The 14,172-nt window shown below is 55.3% G+C and overlaps 1 pseudogene; it reads right to left on the bottom strand.

The window, feature by feature from the left end:
• Positions 1-7,730: 7,730 nt before the first annotated feature.
• On the bottom strand, positions 7,731-7,983 carry LOC113256571 (28S ribosomal protein S21, mitochondrial-like; annotated as a pseudogene).
• Positions 7,984-14,172: the final 6,189 nt, after the last annotated feature.

Consider the following 14,172-nt stretch of genomic DNA (forward strand, 5'->3'; position numbering starts at 1 on the left):
TCCCCTGCCCTTCTCTGCTGCCCCAGCTGCCCCTTCCTCCAGGAAGCACCCAGCCCCCTCAGGTGGCATCCATTTCCAGGCTCCTCAGCTCAGTCCTTCGAGTTCACGGTAACTGCACCCTCTTTATAGGTGAGGAAAGCAAAGCTGGAGAGGAGAAGCAACCGAGTCCTCACGTCTCTCCCTTCCTCCCCGATGCGAGTGAGCCTCTTCCATGAGCTGAAGGAGCAGATGGCAAGCAAAGACTCCCCAGCATCCCCGTGAGTGTCACCGCACACAGTGCGAAGTGGCAGGTCGTAATGCGGTTAAGTGCCTCTGGAGAGGAGGCTTTCACTAAGCCAAGGGGCTGAGGGGGAGAGAGGGAGAAGCAGAGGAAGGGGCTGTGCAAAAGCTTGTTGGCAAGAGTGATTGGGCCCTAAGCAAAGGTGAAACGGGCCAGCTGAGGGTCACAGAGAGTGAGCGAAGGCAGTGCAGGCCACGGGAGGAGTGAGGGGGAGTGACACACCCGGGGCTGCGATTTGGAGAAAGGATCATTGGATGGCGCGGACTCCAGGCAGGTCACTTTAGCGCAGACTGTGCCGGTGTGGGACCCCCAGACGAGGCTCGTCCAACCCTGTATTCTTCCTCCTCTAGAGCCTAAGTTCCACGAGGGGTGGGGCCTTGTCCTTTGTGCCCCTGTTGAGCCCTAGGGCTCATCAGAGGGCCTGGTACACAGTAGACTCTCAGTGAATGTTTGTCGCACTTGCTCCATTTAGCAGACCCTTAGACAGGTAGCACGCAGCTGCAGGCCGGGCGTGGCCCAAGGCCCTTGCGGGTTTCAACTCACTGACTGCTCACAACCACCCCAGGAGGTTCGTACTATTAATCTCCCCCTTTTGCAGAAAGGAAAACTGAGCCACAGAGAAATTAAATAACTTGTCCAAAGTCCTTCAGCTGGTGAGGGGTAGAGCTGGAATTTAAACCCGAGCCAAGAAGAAGCAGAAGAAGCAGGGAAAAGGGGAAGGAGGAGGGGAAGGAGAAGAGAAGCCAGGAAGGGTTCCAACCTCAGCCCCAAGGAAAGCTGGCCCAAGAGGTGGAGAAGGGCTGGGGGACAGGGGACCTGTAGGGTGGAATGGAGAGAGCCGCCCGTGGAGGCCAGAGACCCGGCCTGCATTTTCCCCTCTGCTGCTGCCCAGCTGTGTGACTTGGGCCTGCGTGCCCACTCTGTGGGGGTCGGCTTCCTCATCCCTGAGAGGCGACAGTGAGTCCTGCTTCACTGGGCCATTGTGAGGAAAGGTCTCAGACTGGGGGGCCCTGCGCTAAACCCAGATGTGCTTTTTAGGCTTTAAAATATTTTTTAAACATTTTAATGGCCATGAAGAAAAACTTGGAAGATTTCATATTTTAGAAATCTGGAGGTCTGGTTGGGAGGTTCGACATTGAGCTAATGGCAAGATGGAGCCACCTTGGGCCCATTATCTACCTGTCCACCATCCCCGAGAGCTGAGTGACATCAGCCAGCCCCTCACACGGGACTGTGAGACGCCCAGGGTGCCAGAGTTCCCAGCCGGCTAGTTCCCTCCTTTGTGCTGCCCCCTGGGCCCTGGAAGGGAGCTGACTATGAGACCCTTTTGTGCGTTGGCCCTGCCCCTTGCAGCTGGAAGCCCCAGGAAGGACTGTGAGCACCAAGGAACTGAAATCGCTGGCAGCGAGGAGGGAACTTCAAGGAAACCCAGGCAGAGGGTTCCTTCAGCTGCCACGCACTAGCCGGAAATCCCGTTGGGACCAACTCCTGCCATTTCAAGAATGAAAATCGATGGCTGGAAGAGCTCATGGAGGGCATGTGAGGAAAGACGGCCAAGTTTCAGGCCGCAGTCCACTATCCTTAACTTAAAGGCAGTGAATGTGATTTTCAAAAGGTTCCTGATTATGCTGTTTTCAGCCACTGGCAATAATAAAATAAAATCGATCCAGGACTTTGGACAAAACCTTTAGTCCCTTGCCGGAGACTCATTTGTCTCATCTATCAGGGGACCAACGAGAGGTGTTGAGAGGCTTGCTGGAGGTCCGGCTGCGCTGGGCCATCGGGCCAGAGCAGGGCAGCCCCAGAGCCCCAGCCCTGCCGAGGGTCATCCAGTCAGCCTCTCAGAACGTCATTCCCTAGAGGGACAAAGGGACAGTGACGGGACTGTCGAGTGGTCCCCATCCTGGGCACACCCCAGGTGTTCACACTGCTGAATGTGTACGGATGGACCCCTGTACCATGGAGGCTTTATCAGAGCATTCGAACCTTCAGGAATCTGCTTCCCACCTACCCATCCTCCTCTTGCCTGTTTGCATCTGTCCTCTGTCATGGGCATGTGACCTAGACTGAATCATGGGAGATCTCTCTGTGCCTCAGTTCCCCAATTTGTTAAGCTAGGCTAACCATCATCTCTATGCCCGAGGGGGTTGTGGGAATGAAGTGGAGAAGATTCGTACAAAACGCTAAGCTTGGTGCTGGGCACACAGTCTAACGTTGGGGTAACCAGAATGCTCGCTGACCTTCCTCCATGTGTGCTCTGAGCGTTCCCACCTTCCTTCCGGCCTTCCCCCATGCTCTTCCCTTCCCCAAAGCACTTTGCTCATTGCCCTCCTGCACCCCGGGCCTCAGCCACACTTGGAGCCCCAGACCGGGGGCCCCCATAAGCCAGGTATCCCTGGCAGCACCAAGCACGGGGCCTAGAGCACAGAGGTCCCAGGAAATGCTTGGCACATGTGGCCTGTAGGTGGCAAGCCTCCAAGGACGCACTTCCTCCTCTCCTGTGACAGGAAAGGAAAATCTGTCCCCAGGGAGGAGGTACTCGTCAGGGCAGGGCACAGACCTTCAGGGTAGGGGTCCCACATGCATGTTTATTCAGTCACCGAAGCAATGCACCAGTCTCCTTCCTGGTGACTGCAAGGGCCTCCTTCCTGGCTTTCTGGCTTCTTCTCCGGCTCCCAGGCCGGTCTCCACGCCACACGCAGCCAGAGGGATCCTGGGCCTCTCCTCCACGGCTGGTGGGGGAATGGAATGGCCTAGCCGCCGCCGTGGAAAACAGCTCAGCAATTTCTTACAAGGTTAAACATCCACTTAGCCTACAGCCAGCAGTTCTATGATAGGCATTGACCGGAGAGAAGTGAAAACAGGCGTCCACACCAGCACTCGGGTAAGAATGTGGACGGCAGCACTCTTCATGATAGCCGAGGAAACCGGAAACAGTCCCGGTTGCGCAACACCCACAGGAGAATGGAAAACAGACACACAGATGAAGGACCCCTGAGATGTGAAAACCATAGGGGGATCTCCAGCACGCCAGGCCTGGTGAGAGAGGAACACCACAGGCCGCATGGACGGCTCAGTCAGGCCAAAGGCGCCTCTGGTCTTGGCACGGCAGCCGGGATTGCCTCTGGGGGTGGGGGAGGGACTGGCCTGAAGGACCCCAGAGACCCTCCTGACGGCTGAGAAGGGCTTTACCCCAAGAGAGCATCTCGTACTTGCACGCCGGAGCTGTGTCCTTTCACTCAGTGCATCCCACTCAACGCAGTGTATACCCCAGCAAAAAATCAGAAAGCCTCAGACTCACTCCCTTCTCCTCCCTGCCTTGAACCACTCCACAACCCCGCCACGCTGACACTAAGCCCACACCCCCACAGCCTCTGAGACCTGCCCCCTCCCATCTCCCACACTCCTCTCCTTCCTCCCCCTCCTGCAGCACGGGTTTCCGTGGCTTTCCCTCAAACCTAAGCTCCTTCGGCTGCTGGGCCTTGGCTTTGGCTCCCCCACCGCCCCCCGAATACTTGTCCCTCAGCCCTTCCCAGGGCTGGCTCCTTCCCATTCTTTAGGCCTCAGTGCCAGTGTCTCCTCCCTAAAGACCTTCCCTGACCACCGTGCCTCATACAGCCACCTGCCCCTCCCCCCAGCATGGTGCCGTGGCCTGGTTTTCTTTTCATCCTAAGTGGGATAACAGTGCGAACGTACCTTGACCAGTTTTACGTTGGCCTGTTTACATCTGTTTCCACATCGAGGCTGCCCACTTTACATGGGCAGGGCTGAGTCGGCCACGTCCAGTGCCGTATTCCCAGGGCCCAGAGCAATGCCTGGCCCGTGGTAGGTGGCCACGAAAAGTCTGCTGAATGAATGAATGGCGCTGTAGCTATCTACAGTTCCTGGACACACCCGCAGAAGGGATCACCCCCTCCTGCACACACACACACACACACCCCTCAAAACTAACCATTTGTGTACCTGGGGGTCAAGGGGCCAGTCTGCAAAACTGTGAATTCAGCGCCACCCACAGGAGCTCCCTCCCTCCCCTTCTGCCCTGGAGAGATCCTGATTTTCCATATAGACCCGATTTCCCAGCCCTGAGGCATCCTTAATGGTTCTATAACCCCTGAGGGGTCTTCACTTCTGGGTGCCTCAGTGTCCCCATCTGCAGTGGGAAAGGTTAGCCAGGATGACCTAGCCTGGCCCTCCTCCCGCTGCAAAGTGCATAGAGTCACCTGGGGATGTTGCCCACAGCACAGATGCCCCTGGTCCACAGATAACATCTTGAGTCCTGTGGAGGAGAGGTTCTCAAAGTGTGGCCCCCAGGCCAGCAGCTGTAGCACCTGGGAACCGGTGAGAAATGCACAGTCCTAGGCCAGGCCCAGATGTCCTGATTCAGGAACTCGGCTGGAGGCCCAGCAAGCATGTTTCACAAGCCCTTCGGGGGCTTCTGATGCGCTGCTATGGGCAGCACTCGCTCTCAAACTTGGGCTGCCCGTTACAGTCACCCAGAAAGCTTCCAAAACCCCGCTGTCTGAGTCCCACCCTTAGAAATCCTAATGTAATTGGGCATGAGGCTTTTAAAAAAATTAAGTTCTCCAGGCAATTTGAATGGTTCATCAATCAGAGACGAGAATCCTTGACCTTGGAGGTGCGGGGGCCTCTGGGAGCATCACCGTCTCCCAGACATACCCAGGCAGGCCTAATTCCTCTGCATTCCTGCCCGGGCCTCTCACTGGCTGCCTTCTTATATTTGGTTATTTTTCCCTCCCTCCCCAAACACAACAATTCAAAATATTCCCAGCTCCCAGACAATAAACAAAGCCAGAGAGGCGAGCTCCCTGACTGTTTTGTTCCCACTTATGGCCTGATCCAAGGCTGGCCTGATTGGGCCCTCGGGACTGGTCATCTGAGCCAGGCAGGGTGGGCCCCAGCTCACAGGCCACCCCAGCTCTACTCCTGGAATCCCAGAATCCCTCAGCTCTGAGTGGCCCTAGGCGCCCTCTGAGGCCACTTCCCCAGGGAAGTGGAGGCTCAGAAAGGGTGGGTGACTGGTCCCAGGACACACAGCAGTACCTAGAAGGCCTCTCTCATCTCTTGCAGTCTGGCAGGGGGAGGGAATGAACATTTTTGAGCTCCTGGGCTTGTTGACCCTTTCCAGGAACTTGGGAGGAGGGAACCCATTTCATAGATGAGGAAACTGATGCTCAGAGATGATGAGCCACGGACTCGAGGCCACACAGTGGAGCTGGGGTTCGAATCCAAACATATCAGACTCTAAGCTTTTTTTTTTTTTTTTTAAGATTTTATTTATTTATTTGACAGAGAGAGACAGCCAGCGAGAGAGGGAACACAAGCAGGGGGAGTGGGAGAGGAAGAAGCAGGCTCCCAGCAGAGGAGCCTGATGTGGGGCTCGATCCCAGAACGCCAGGATCACGCCCTGAGCCGAAGGCAGACGCTTAATGACTGAGCCACCCAGGCGCTCCAGACTTTAAGCTTTGAGCCCTGTTCCTTATCATAGGCCCAAACAGGTAATGGAAGTTAAGAGAAAAGGGAGAAGCAGAGGGAGGAGGAAGAAAAATGACCTCAGGGTCGGAACAAGAGTGAAGGACATACCTGGTTTGGGAGATGTGCCCCATGACCTCAGTTGCTTAGCATGTGACCATATGTGACAGAATGTGGGACAGCTGCCTGCGTGGACCCTGATTTTCAATATAGATGATCCAGTGGAGCAAGCAGAGAAAAATCTCACGGTCATCACTTGGGTTCCAACCCTTGGTGCGAGCCGATTTTTACCCAGGTCCAGTTGCTCGAAGCATTGTAATAACGCTGCAGAGCCTTCCCTCAGCTCTAGCTTCTGTGGGATTAGAACACTTAGGCTCGGCCTTCAGAGTTTCCTGCCCCTGCTCTGCATCCGTGTGCTCGGCTCCTGGCCACCTGGGCATGACCCAGGGCTGCTGGACGGGACCAAGAAGTCTTCTCCTGGAAAGCACAGAGGAGAGCAGCTCAGATCCTTGGCCACCGATGCTGTGTGACCTTGGGCAAATCACTGAGCTTTTCTGGGCTCAGTTTCTTCAAACATAAAGGGAAGATGGCTGGGAGGGGGAATAGCCAACCCCTGACGTCCTAATCCTTAGAGACATCTCAGAATGTGACGTTCCGGTAATAAGCAGGTTTTCGCTTTTCAACTCTCCTTTTCTCTCTCTGAGAAATCGAGAAGTCTCGGCTAGGTAGCGGCTTGTGTGTCTTTGACACCCCTCGCCCCTTGCTCATGCCCTTTTCCCACAAAGGCGTCCCCAGATCAGAGCCACCATTGCCTGGTTTCCATTGTCTTTATTTTTAAGGCGCCTTCTATTTATGGAAAGGATCGTGGTCTTCCGTTTATAGCAGTGATGGAAGATTTACTTTTTAGCAAAATGTATGCATGTTGTTTAAAAATGAGTCCATTCGAAGGAAAAGGAATTGAACGAGGCATGATTTAGGAGGCGTCTCGGTTTCCTAGGGCTGCCTTCACGAAGCACAGCGGACTGCTGGCTGAACACAGCAGAAACCTGTTCTGTCTCCGTTCTGGAGGCCAGAGGTCCGAGAGACAGGTGTCGGCAGGGTCCTGCTCCGTCCGAGGCTCTGGAGAGATAGTGTCCTTTCTTGGCCCTTGCTAGCTTCCGGTTGGTTGGTTTGTACCTGCCTCACTCCAGTCTCTGTCTCTGCTGTCACAAAGCCGCCTCCCCATGCATCCTTGTTCCCATGGCCATCACCCTGTGTCCTAAATTCCCTCTTCTTCGCCTTCTTTTCTTTTTTTTTTCACTTAAAAAAATTTATTATAGTTGGAGCGTCTTTGTGGCTCAGTCGGTTAAGCATCTGACTCTTGATTTGGGCTCAGGTCATGATCTCAGGGTTGTGAGATCGAGCCCTGCGTCAGGCTCTGCGCTAGGCATTGAGCGTAGAGTCGCTTGGGATTCTCTCTCTCCCTCTGCCCCCCACCTCTCACTCGTGTACACACGCTCTCTCTCTCGAAAAAATAAAATAAATTAAATTAAATTAAAAAAAATAAAAAAATTGATTATAGCAAAATATACATAAAATTTGCCTTTTGAACCACTGAAGTGTGCAGCTCAGTGACGTTAACTACATTCACGTTGTTGTGCAAGTATCACCACCATCTGTTTCTGGAACTTTTTCAGCTTCCCCCACCGGAACTCCGTACCCATTAAACAATAATTCCCCATTCCCGACTCCCAGCCAGCCCCTGGCAACCACCATTCTGCTCCCAGACTACTTGGTGACTCAGTTTCTCTTTCGCTTAATCAAAGAGAGGGTCCATGGCTAGCTGTGGGCTTGCTTCTATACATGGAGGCCTTCTTGCATATCCGTGATTGGTTCACTATGGAGGCAAGAGAGAATAGGGCTGGAGAAAGGAAGGAGACAGCTGGATAGGGATTCATACTGGGCCTACTGTCCGCAGGCCTCAGCAGCCCTGCCACGGATCTGCCCGAGTCTTTCGCATCAAGTTGGTCTTGCGAGCCGTTTCCATGATGTAGATTTGCCAGCAGCTTTCATAGTTTTTTGTTTCTCGGCGGCCGCAAGGCTTGTCAGATAGTACCATAATGTCCTCAGTGAGCCCATCCATGGCGAGGATTCTGGTTAGGGTCCTGGGTGCACCTTGCATTCCCCTCCTGTACCGTCACAATCCTGGCAGTGAACTTCAGATGTTTTGCCATGACCTTGGGATTTAAATCTTCACACTGCAGGACCCCACGTCCTCGGGAACCAGCTGCCGAGAACCTAAATTCCCTCTTCTTATAAGAACACAAGGCATATTGGATTAGGGCCACCCTGCTGACCTTGTCTTGACTTGATTACATCTGCACAGACCCTATTTCCAAATACAGTCATATTCACAGGTGCTGGGAGTTAAAGACTTCAACAGATCCCTTTGGGGGGACACAGTTCAACCCATACCTAACAGGTGAGTTGTGGCAAAAGAAACACTTGTACAGAGAGATCTAAGGGACCAAGGTTTGGGGAGCTTCACCCTGGCCGGAAGAGCACGGGAAAGGGAATCAGGGGGCTGGGCTCCTGCCCCAGCCTTGCCCTCATGACGGGAACTCCTTGGGCAATCCTGTTGTCCCCCTCCCTGAGGCTTGATTCCCTGGAGTTTTTGAACTGGGTCCCATAGAGTCCCAAAGGAACCTGGAGAAACTTGGGGGAGGTCAGGGAGGACAGGACTCCAGACTCCCCACTACTACCAGCACTTCACTCCATCCATTATTGGGACACTGGGAAAATATTTTGTTTGACAAAAAGGCGCCAAAATAACTTACAAAATAAAAGCACTTGAAAACCATTGTGCTGGTGGGTCTGAGCAGCTCCTTGCACCCACTCTGATTTTAACTTTGTCCCCTTCCTGGGCTGGGAAGGGGGCACGGTCTGCTGCTCACTGTCCTCTGGGAGCAGAGCGTCTATCTGCACAGATCTCACCCTCAGGAAAGACCTTGGTCTCAGAGCTCCCCTCGGAACCCCACTAGAGAGGAAGTGGAGGAGGCACTCAGCCTTGGGGCCCTTCCCTTGCAGCTCCAGCCGCCTTCGGGACTTTTCAGTTCCCGGAATTTGTAATTTGCTGCTGAGGGGGGGTTTGCCTGCCATGGGGAGTCCGTGCCCGCTCTTCCCTCTGCTGGGGACGTTCTTTCACCCCTTCACCTGCCTGCTCCACTCAAGCTTGGTCCCGCCCTCGGGGAAGTCCTCCCTGACCTTCCTAAACTAGGGGAGCCCCCCTCAAGCCATCTTATAATCTCTAGGGTATGGTTCATCCCTGCTCAGCATCAGACTCACCTTGGCAGCTCTTAAAAAAATACCCCTTTTGGGGGCGCCTGGCTAGGGCCGTCGGCTGAGCGTCTGACTCTTGGTTTCGGCTCAGGTCGTGATCTCAGGGTCATGAGGTGCAGCCCGGTGTTGACCTCCGAGCTCAGCGCAGAGTCTGCTTAAAATTCTCCCTCTCCCTCTGCCCCTCCCCCACTAAGACAGATAAATAAATCTTGAAAATAAATACCCATTCTGGGGCAGCCGGCTGGCTCAGTCAGTGGAGCCCGCAACTCTCGATCTTAGGATTGTGAGTGTGAGCCCCACGGTGGGTGTGGCGATTACTTTTTTAAAAAGGCCCATTCCCTGGCGCCTACCTCTTGCGCTTCTGATTCCTTTGGTCTGGCGTGAGGCCAAGAACCTGCATCTTAACCAGCTCATTCTCATACGCAGCCACGCGTGAGAATCACGACGAGTAATTATAACGATCCAAATAATCCATCATTCCCCTAGCCAGCCAGTTTTTGAAAAACAAAAATCTAAAAACGAGTTTGGAGGCAAAACTAAAGACTCTGCAAAGCTATGTAGAAACTTTATTTAGCCCATATACCCCTAATCGTCCTAGGCTTCCCTGTAGAAATCTCAACTGGATTGGCTAGAGCCACTGCCCCGGACGCTCTGGGGCGATACGTAATACACGGATGGGCGCTGCGGTGTTCTGTGATCCCAGTTACATCCGGACGCCAGGGTTTGCAGACAGGACTGTAGACCCGAGACCACGATTGAGGACGGCTGCCCTCTCTAGACAATGTCACGTGTCTGCTGCCCAGAGTCCTTCACATGCTTGCCTTCTGTAAGCCCCATCACCTCCCTGTGAGGAGAGCATACTCTCCAATCCCATTACACAGAGGAGGAAACCGAGGCTCAACCAGAAAGCTCAGTAACCTGCCCTGTCTCACAGCTCCTTAGCACGTGGGAAGGATGGCATTCTACCCGGGAGGGCTCGGACGCCCCAGCCCGAAGGACAACCACAGGGAAAACAGTATTGAGGGTGTGTGTGGTACTTGCATGTCCTGACAGGGTGGGCAAGGACTGTGGTCAGCCATCAGATCCCCGGGCCCAGCACAGGGCCTGTGCTTGCCGGGTGCCCGGAGTCCCAGTGGGGCAGGCTGGCAAAGCTAGAGCCAGGCAGCCTGGTGGGAGGCACCCGGGCTCATCTCCCTCAGAGGCCTGCACTTGGAACAGCGCCCTGCTGCTTTGGCCAGGCTTCAAGCCCGAGGGATGGATTTAGTGTCCTTAATCCTCCTCTTGAGTCAAGCCCCTGCTTGTCACCGGCCTGCCTGGGACCCCTCAGAGTGGCCTCTTTGGTGAGGCCTGCCTCTCTGAGCTCCGAGGCACACAGGTCTGGATTGGTGGGAGGGCCGCTGGACCTGCAGTCTAGCCAGTCCCTTTGCTCCCGCCAGCCTCCTTCGTAAAATGAAGATTGTCCATGTGGCAGACTGGGAAATGGCCGTGACGCTTTACAGCCCTCCCCACAGCAGGTGGGGTCTGTCCCTATTGCCCTTGAATTGAGGTCGGCCCGGTGACCTGCTTGGGCTAGTCAAGTATGCTGGAAGTGACGCTGTGCCAATTGTAAGCCTGGCCTCCAGAGGCTTTGCAGCTTTTGCTTTTGTTGTCACGTGGGAGCCGTGCCACATGCAAAAGTCAGGGTGGCCCACCGGGGGACGAGACACCGTGAGGACTCATGAGGGAGCCCCGCCAAGAAGAATGCCTCGCTGAGCGAAGTGCAAATCTCCAACCCATACAACTGTGAGCCAACTATGTCATGATTGCTTTAAGCCGCTTAGTCTGGGGATGTTTGTTATGCAGCTGAAGCTAACTAATACCTTCCACTCCAATCCTCTCCGGGCTGGCGAGGAGTGAATAAGTTTATACTCTGGACAGTGGCTGCCACAGAGAGAATGCCAATAAATGCTGATGTTCTCCTGCTCCTTGATAAAATACTTTTTAGTGGTCAAAGGTAAAAGAAAGAAGGTGAAGTCTCTCATAGGTTTGGTGATTTTTTACCACGAATTTCATTTCACCTGAGATTGGTTCCCTTCTTCATGTCCCAGGCATAGAGGGGCCCCTGTTGGTGGATTGGGGTTAGGGGCCCTTCACGAAAGCCGTCCTTACGAGTGTTTTAGATCCCAGGGAATTCATGCGAACACCCAGAGAAAGAGTATGTTAAGAGAGAAGAGAACCCCAACCTTGAAGGAGTGGGCCTCAGAAGAGGAGCTCATAAAGGGGCCTGAAGAGGAAGGGCAGGAAGTTGAAGAAAACCGGAAGAAGGCATGTCATGGAAGCCGAGAGAAGGGCAAGGGAATCATGAAGGCTGAGGGCTTCATGGGGTCCAAGGAAGCTCAGTGAAAGCGGATTGACAGGTGGCAACTGGATGAGCCCGCATGCAGGTGAGCTGTCAGCAGCACTGGCAAGGTGGGATTCCATGGAGTACGAGGGAAGGACGTCTGAACGCAATGGCTCAAGGGGAAAGCCAATGAACAGAAGGCATGGAATATAGGTGTTTTATGTTCGCAGGTGTTCTCTCTTGGAAGTATGGCTTCCACTTCCATCTAAGGGCACCTCCTATGCTCCTAGGGACTGGGGGATACAGATGTAAACACAACAGTCTGCATCTTAAGAAATGTGGATGGTGGATGAATGAATGAAAGCACAAACGAGTGAGTGAAATCTCCTTGGGCAGAATGCCCCCAAGGGCTAGCCCCTCCCCCAGCACAGCCCTGGGGCCCAGCACAAAGGCTCTGGAGTAAGACACCCCCAGCGCTCACATTTGCAAGCTGTGTGACCTTGGGCAAGCGACCTTGCCTCTCCGGGCTTCGGCATCTTCACCAGACCATGGAGCTGCGCTGGCTGCCTACATGCCTGGCTCTTTGGTGAGAAAGAGCAGGAAGATCCCATGGCGGGGGAGTTCGGTGGACAGCAGTGGGGGTGGGAGAGGCTCCCCTCGGCTGGCAGATCTCCAGGGAGCCGTGAGTTTGATCTTCTCTGTTTTCGTAAAACACACCTGAGCAGGTGGGTGCCTGTGTTTATGGAAGGGAAGAGCAAAATGGGGGAAAGCGTTGCCTGTGAGCGTGAGGGCAGGAAGGAAGAGATGGGGGGGGGGGAGAAAGGACGGGTAATGGTGGCGGGAATGCCCCTGAGCACTTGCTGGGTGCCAGCCCCTACTCTCTGCTCTTGCACCCAGCAATTCATTGACTCCTCACGGTAGCCCAATGAGAAACGGAGTGATCTCCCCACTTGTGACAGAACCTGGGGAGCAGACGCAGGATTGGAATCCTAATCCTGGCAGCCTGACTCCAGCGTGGGCAGGGAAGGGGGTGCCTGTCCCAGGAGACAGAGCCCAGGGTCGGGAGCCCCAGCCTTGGGCGCCCCATCTGTACAGTAAAGGGCCGAGTCCTGCTTTCCACACCCCTCTCTCTTGGCCTTGTTCTGCTCTTCCCTGGGGGCGTAAATGCCCCACCTGGTCAGCCCTGAGCCAGTCCCTGCTCCCAGGTCCGTGGACTTGAGGAGACTCTCACCTAATGGGGGGAGCCCAAGGCCCTGTCCCTGACTTAGGCTCTGCCCCTCTGCCCCACCCCTGACAGAACCCTCCTCACCGGCTTTGCCACCACTTAAGTCCCTGGGGAACAGCCAGCTCACATGTCACTCTTGCTGAGGAATCTTCGGTGGCTCCCTATTGTCTTCCAAGTGATGAAACCCCTCAGCCCAGCTCCTAATGCTTTCTTTCCCACTGGGCTCTTAGCCGCCTCCCCTACATTCTTCCGACTGGCCACAGGCAAGGCTTCTTTTCCCTTTGGATTTTCCCACTGTGCGTCTGTGTAAACAGTCCTTCCGTGGGTCCAGCCTCCCGTTCCCCAGGCCGAGCTCACGGCTCCTCCCGCAGCAGGGAACAGACTCGTTAAACCGTCTCGCACTCGTGGGTTTTGTGTGATTACTCCTGAGCTCCTTGAGGCTGGGGCTGGCCCTCTCTGTACCCCTGCACACACACACCCCCACCCCCGCCACCTCCCCAGCCTCCAGGCGAGGGTCACAAGGTAGCAAGAGCCTTCAGTCCAAGAAATGACAGGAGCTAAAAGTCGGTGCAAGCCCTGTGTCCTAACGGGGGGAAGTCAGGCAGCAGAGACTTGGGATCTAGGCCCCTTAGGCCTCCATGTCTGAACAAATGCGCGAGGGCAGCCAGTCCTCCTTCTCCCACACCCAGAGCAGCCCCGACGACAGCAGCTGTGCGGCTTTGGAAACCTGGCCTACCCGAGGTGCTTGTCCCTTCTGCTCCGGAGAGCTCCACCCTGCGTCCATCCCAACGACGCCCAGAACCGCTTGAGTCCGCAGTCGCAGGAAAGCCCTGCTCACCACAGACTTCCCCAGGACCCCTCAGGAGGACTCTCAGGGCTTCTTCCGAGTGTGAGGTTTCTTTGAGACTGAAACTGTGCCCACATCTCAGCTGTGCCCTGGCCTTGGCTCGAGGTGCCTGGTGGTGGGCCTCTTCTGGCCTCTAGGAGGCTCTGCTCTGTGAGGCAGGTGGGGGTCCGTGGGCTCCACCAGTGCCAGGGCAGAGGCAGGGATGGGGGAGGGGGGCGGTGGCTCGGGAATGGGCCGCACGTGAGATGGAGTCCCTTGAGGCAGGCCACTGTGGTCCCGGGAGCCCTTGAGCCGGGCTGGCCTGACGTGTGAGGCTCTAGGTCGGGAAACCACAGGGCGGCTGGTGCACAGGCCCCCTGATTTCCAGGACACCAGGGCCCGACCCTTCCCTAGCTGTTCGCCTTGGCCCAGGCACCTCAACAATGCCATCCTCCGGGGGCCGCGGGAATTCGGGGAGGTGAAGTGAGAGCAGTTCTCAGCACAAGGTCACTCCCCAGGAAGTGTTCTGACACAGGCAGTAAATGGCAGTACCCCAAAAGGCGGGAGGGAGGGGGAGGGCCCCCTATGAACAGGTGGCATGTGATTTCACAGGTAGGGCCCAGGCACCCGGGAAGGAGAGATTGTCTTCCCACAGAAATGGCTCGGCAAGCCCCCAGCCCCCTGAGCAGCCTCCAAGTCTTAGCTCCAGGTCC

The sequence above is a fragment of the Ursus arctos genome, unplaced genomic scaffold (assembly GCF_023065955.2).
Source record: "Ursus arctos isolate Adak ecotype North America unplaced genomic scaffold, UrsArc2.0 scaffold_14, whole genome shotgun sequence".
NCBI classification, from domain to species: domain Eukaryota; kingdom Metazoa; phylum Chordata; class Mammalia; order Carnivora; family Ursidae; genus Ursus; species Ursus arctos.